We start from the raw sequence: 6,772 nt of genomic DNA, 5'->3' as shown, positions 1-6,772 counted from the left end.
CATTTTGACCCATTCGCTTGAGCACAGAGACCTCTTTTCTAGACGTCTGCGTCCAAGGGCAGAGTAGAGGTCTCAGATTTAGTCTTCTTGGCCTGGCTCAGCTGGTCACCTGGGCAAGTCCCAGAGTGCAGCCCAGGGATGCAAGGCTGACTATTGCCTGCTGAAGTGAGCCACTCAACCCCCCCCAATGGAGCTGAACCCCTAGAGAAACGTGCACAGGGGGGAGGGGAACCACCGGGGTGGTCTGGCCTAGGAAAGATGAGAAAGGTAAAGTGCCCCAGAAGGACCTCAAGTTAAATGGGGACACCAGCCAGCTGTTATCCCTAAATGGAGCATATGTTTTGGGGTGATTGCAGTCTCCACACTTGCTGTGAGTCCCAGCCCTGGGTTAGGATGACTCCTCTACACCACAGGCTTTGCTACCTGAACTGTAGGAGTCTCTCTGTACCTTTATTTTGCCTTCACTTCCGAAATTCATTTCCTCCCACTACAGAAATCCTGAAATCCTGAAACCAGGACATCCCAGGAACATCGAATTTTGAGGCACTTAAATTCAGTTCTGGCTGGGAAGGCAAGCTGAGGAGGGGGCCGTGCTTTCTGCACATCGCAGCTACCCCTCCTCACGAGGCCCGCGAGGAGCTCATGATCCCACACCCGCGCTGCATTTTCCTGTCTGGGTCCTGGGCTTTTGAAACTGAAGGAGAACTTTTCGCTCAGGGACTTCAGGCGTGTGATCTCAGGTAGAATTCGCCCTTACCCCAGTCAGGTTTCGCCAGACTACAGGGCACGGTGGAGCTGAAGGGCTGGGAATGAAATGGGCCATCGGGAGTCAGGATGCTCCTGGGCGGGGGGGGGGGGGGGGGGGGGGGGAGGGGTGGGGTCGTCACAGGAGGCGCCCCTTCCTCAGCCACCACGGTGGTCTGTCGTTCCTGAATATTTTCCCCGTGAAACATTAGCGGGTCTGTCCCCTGGGCTGTGGAGGTCTTCCAGATTTTCATCAGGAACGGAGTATAATAAGCCCGGGAGAAGTTTAAAGTTCATTTTGAAGGAAAGCTGTCGGGTCGGAGGGTCTCTCTAGGCGGGATGGAAAAGCAGCATTTCGGGCCAGGCCGCGTCATCCCCGGGACTGCTCGCTCGGCCCCGTGTACGGGGATTTTCCCGAGGGCGCTCGATGCTAGCAAGAGTGGCCAGGGAAGCTAGAAATTCTTGAACTAAGACCGAGATTTCGCAGGCACGGAAGGAAAGGCAGAGCGCGCCAGGTCCGCGGACCCCAGACCGGCCCTGGCCCGCAGAGCTGGGGCTTGGAGGAGGCGGGTTCGCCCGGGCCCAGGGCCCCAGAGAAGAGCAGAGCCGAGCTCCACGCCCTTACCCCCGCACCCCGCCCCAGGCTTCGCCCTTTGCTGAAAGCAGTAATAACTCTTTGCCCAGAGCAGGGCCCCACCTCGCCAGCCCCGGAGCCCTGGCGGCGCCAAGCCCTCCGAGCAAGGTTACCTCTGCGCAGCTCTGAGCGCGCAGAGGGCGGGCGAGCAGCGCGCGCCTCTCTGGGACTCGAGGGGGATCGGCTACGCCCCTCGGGTGCACGCACGCCACACACACACACAACTCTTACACACGTAGGTCAAATACAAATACACAGGCCCTCAGAGGCACACAGAAACGCAGACGCGGACGGGCTAGTTCAGCAAATAAAGTTCCACGTTCTCCTCCAGATGGCAAAGCAAAGTGAAGAGACTCACACCGCCTTCCTCTGCCAGTGTGGGTGCCTGGGGCGCTTGTCTCTAGAAAAGTTTTCTTGCGCCAAGATTCGCTGACTAAGCCACTGAAAGCAGGCACCGCATTCCCCTGCGCTTGTCTGCCTCAGCCGAGGGTGGGCAGGGGCCGCGATGCCGGGACTTGTTGGGAGCGTGTAGCCGTCGCCGTCCTGTCCCCACTGAGGCTAAAACTGTCCGATCCTGTGGCACTTCAAGGAGAGGTCTTGCCTCTAACGGAGGCTGTGGCCCTCATACCCTCCAATGGAGATCATTCCTTGTCTCCACCCGCCCCCCCTCCAGCTAGGATTCGCTCGTATGGTGGAGGTGGGGGGCAGTTGCTCAGACTCCAGTTGTCACAGATCCTTCCAAACTTCAGAGGGAACGAGCGGCTCTGGGATCTTTTTGTGGCCGCTCCCTCTAACTAGGGTCTGAAGTGGGGTGTGGGCAAGTGTTCTAGTTTGCGGCCAGCTTGGCGCAGGTGAGCTCTGAGTGCCGGACCTACTTGGTCCCTCCTGCTCTAGGTACCAGAAGCCGACATACCGGGAAGGTGACCTCGGGTTCTCCCGTAGCCACAGCCTCCGGGAGCTTTGGGGTGCGCTGCAGCAGGGGATGTTCTGCGGGCGTTTTAGACTTGAGCTTTAACCTATTCCCGGATCTGACCCCACCAAAGTCCTCAAGCAGTGGCGGACTTTAAACAGACTGGGAGTGCAGGATGCGCCAGGCGCAGATCTGGAGCCAGAAATGAGAAGTCAGAGGCTGAGGTCGACACACCCTCCTCCGGTTTGCGCGCCCTAGTCTTCCCTCCACCTTCGTCCTTATTTAAGAAGGAAATGCTGGTAGAAGGACTGAGAGCTCAGACCTCCCCGTGCGACGCGGTGATACTACTTTAAAGATGCTCGAGAGGGCCCTAAAGGCTCAGGGCCCTCAACCCCCCCCCCCTTTAGCCTGGGGTAGGGGTAAGGGGGTTGCACACACTGTGGTCTTTGTGAAGATGCAACTGCTGGGTTTTAAGGAGGACTTTAACGACAGGTGTTCAAGCTGGGGGTGATACACCCCGATTTACTGTGCTTATGTCTGGCTCACAGCCTCACCTTTGAGGTTGTGATGGGATTGGCCGGCGTCCCAAAAACGAACGATCCTCCTTCTCCGCGGCTTCTCACACACACGGATATTAGAACCTGCAGCGCGCACCCCTGCAGCGGTGCCCTTTGGGAATCCCAACTACTTACATGGGATGTACTTTCTAAGGTATCAGTCCACCCGGGTTCTAACGGAGCACAGGCTCTGCCCAGACCGGCTGGGGGGGCCTCTGAGCTTGGAAAATCCCAAGGTCCCTGGGTTCCTTAGCTGCCTTGCCCTCACTCACTTTAGGAATGAAGATTAAATGTCCCCGCAGGTATGATTACTTCATTTTAAAGGATGAGGCAACGGAGGCCGGGAGTCTTGACGTTTGCCCAAGATCCTCTAGAGAGTGAGTGCCAGGACTCGGATGGGCCATGGGGTTAGTGTCTCTGAGGTGCCAAAGAAGGAGGGGGATCCTCGAGGAATCGCAGGCCTGGGCTTCCCCCGGGGTTGACGCACCTGCCCTTCAGCCTGCGCCCTTTCCGTACAGGTTTAGCTTTGATAATAGTGTCTAGGGCCCGGGCCACATCCTGCTCACAGGAGTCTGCGACATCCTTGGTGCTCTTCCGTTTTCGTCGGTCGTTGCTGATAGTTGGGATTCTGGGCAGGACGCGGGGTGCGAGGCCTGACGGCGCCTGCCCCCGCAGCCGCCACGACAGCTCCTCTCCTCCCTGCCCTTGGACTGGCCCCAGCCGCGGTAGATACTGAGCATCCTTCTTTTTGCAATCCACAGATCAAGAACAGCGGCTACATCACCTGGCGCACGCTCAGAGCTCGCGTCTTCGGTGACCCCAACGACTCTTTCTGGGGAGCGGGTATGGGAAGAGGCCGGCGGGTGGAGCGCGGAAGCCTGATCCCAAGCCGGAATAGGGGAACCCAAGCTAGCCCAAGAAGCATTCATTCATTCACCAATTACCGCGAGACCTTGGAAAATTTATCTAATCAATTGGCTTCAGTGTCCTCATCTGTATAGTAGGAAATAATCAAAGTTACCTAACTTATAAATTGCTGAGGGTTAATTGCGTTATTAAACGTGAAATGAGAATAGTGGGTGGCATACAATCAGTGCTGTCGGCTTAGATGTTATGAAATTCATTCATTCGTTTATTCACTGCAGTATTTGAGGTGCTTATTAGTATTTGCACAGTTGGAAAAAAATGCATGACAATCCTTACTCTCCAGGAAATTAAATCCATACATGGAGGCTCTTTAATGTGTGCAGTCACAGTGTCCCCCCGGAGTGGGGCGCGGGGTGGGGGGAGAAAAGCCTTTAAGGAGTATCCTAGAGTGCTTGGACCTGCTTCTGGAAGACAGCAGGGGTTGCCTCGCAGACCCAGACTCCAGGAGATACCCATTTGCACTTCTTCCTCTTGGTACTCCTGGCACTGTCCTCTGTGCCCACAGTAGGTGCTCAGTGCAGTGCTTGTGGGTGTGGTTGGTAGTTTTCCTTGGGGGTTGGAAGGGGACGAAGCTAGAATTTTCTGACATTTTGGCTCTGAGGGAAGCTTAACCAAGTGTCAGGGGTCCAAGGAGGGAAAAGTATATGCCCGCTGCTGAGATCATGTCAGGACACATAGCACTTCAGGAGTTTTATTAAGTTCTTAATTAATCGCGTAGGCGGGGGGGGGGTGTTCAAAACGGAAATACGATATCAACTGCCCCTTTAAGTGGCGGAAGTCACCCTCTGCGCGCGGTTGGAGAAATTCTAGCACCTAGCGCAGGGCTCGGCACAGGGAAGGCTACTCAGAAAATGTTTATTGAATAAACGAATAACACAATTACTGTGGCCCCTGTGGTAATTTAGAGTCTCAGTAGAGTCTCAGGAACAATAGGATCGCCTGGTTAGCACTGTAAACACAGGAGGAAGCTAAGAACAAAGTACAGAGCTACCGACTGGTGACCCTGGGAGAAGTGGACTTGGAAGCCACCAAGCATCTGACTGAGGATACCCAAGGGTCCCCGATACTAAGGCCATCACAGAGCAACGAGAAAACGAATTCACAAGCTGTGCTCAATACAACAGACGAAACGCTGTTCGCGCCAGTTCATCCTAGTGTTGAGTGTAGATGGGCACTGTTGGCCTCATCTTGTAAGCTGAATAACTCGTCCACAGTCACGTTGCTAGCGGTCGACAGAAGGACCAGGACTGAAGCCAAAAGCTTTCTGGGCTTTTTCCGGACCCCACTGCGGCCTGGCCGCGCGGGGCACTGGGGCTGCGGGAGCATCTCTGGGCGCAGGGAAGGGCAGTGCAGAGCCGGAAAGAAGGGGCGATGAGCCGGCTTCGGTGGGTCTGCATCTCGCCTTCTCCGCCTGCTGCGCAGCAGCGCCCGTTTGTTTCGCCGGTTCCGCAGTTACCCTCACCGCCCCCCCACCCGCAACTCGCCTCAGGTGATTTTCAGGTCAGTGAATTTCAGCCTCATTTTGCTTTATCAGGGCTGTTTGTGTTTGTCGGAATCGGGGTGAAGAATGCACACCGCTTGGTTCCCAGCACGTGGTGGGAGCTCAAGAAATCAGCGGATGACGAAATGAAGGAGCAAATGAACTAATGCATGAATAAGACTGCGTTATCTCGCGATCCCCGCAGGCAATGGTCGCTGCATCCGGCCATTTTCTGGATCCCTCTATGGAGAGAATCGCAGGCCGTGCACACCCTCCAAGGGAGTGCCCAGGAGGCTCAGCGCTGTGCGAGCTCCCCGCCACCCCCTCCCCCAGCGCGCAGACCCGGCTCGAAGCCTCAGGCTTTCGGGGGTCGCCTGACTCCGCCCCGTTCGCCACTCTTTTGGGTCTAGTGGAGGGTCCCGGGTCCTCTGTCTTCTCAGATCCTCAACCCGCCGGCCGAGCACCCAGTACAAGGTCAGTGTGGGCCCTCGGGCTTCGACGTCGCCGCGGTTGGTCCAGACATCAGCACCGCGCGGGTGGGCAGCGCCCGGGAGATCATCCCTGTAAGGCTGCTTCGGGTCCTCCTCAGCGATCTAAGCCAGACCCCTTGTCCCCGCCTCCCGCAGAGTCCCCGCTGCTTGTGCTGACCTCTCTTGCGCTCCAAGAGAGGTCAGCACAAGCAGAGGTCAGCACAGGCAGCAAGAGGTTGTGGTTGAACAAATGGGGTGAAAAGCTAGAAAGGAAAGGAGTCAGATACACAGTTTAGACGTTGAATGACGAGTGTGATTTAAACTTTCCTATTTACTTCGGTCTTCACTCTCCCTTCTCCTCCTCTCTTGCTTTGGGCATCCCATTTATTTTTGTTTTTCCCTCTTCCCTTCCTGCGCTCGGGTCTTCCGTTGCTTCTGAGATTGTTCAAGGTTCCACTCAGGTCTTGAAGAGGAGCTGGGCCACGCTGGCTCGGTTCTGGGGCGATCAAGGCGGACAACGTAAGAGGCAGGGTGTGTGACTTTAGAGGAGCGACCTGGCACTCCCAGAGGTGGTGGACTCCAGCCTTGTCTATGAACCAAAATGTACCGAAAGGCAGTGATTTACTTTATGATTTTAAAAAAAGGAATGGGCCCCTAAAAACAACATAAAAGACCCTCAAGGGCCCTTCCTCCCCAGAGGCATTGTTCAGGAGCCGAGGGCGATGTGTCTGTGACTCACGGGCCACCCGTAGCCTCCCTGTCATCCATCAACACACGCGCCCATGGTTTGAGCCCCGACTCCGTGCTGGGCGGGTTCTGGTTTAGGGATTGGCGGCGGCTCCGGCTGCAGCGATCTGAAGGCTCCCGGAAGTGTGTCCTCCGAACCAAAAGTTTCAGCAGCCGGAACCTTTCTTTCTCGTCTCTTTCCCACCTTTTTCGGTTTTCCTATCGCAGAAGAATGGTCGTAGGGAGACCCATCCTGCTTCCCGAATCCTCTTCCACGATGCCTGACAGTCAATTTGCTCAGCAACCTGGAGGCAGTTCAGTATC

The sequence above is a fragment of the Delphinus delphis genome, chromosome 1, assembly GCF_949987515.2.
Source record: "Delphinus delphis chromosome 1, mDelDel1.2, whole genome shotgun sequence".
Lineage (NCBI taxonomy): Eukaryota > Metazoa > Chordata > Mammalia > Artiodactyla > Delphinidae > Delphinus > Delphinus delphis.
Note: the sequence above shows the minus strand (reverse complement) of the source record.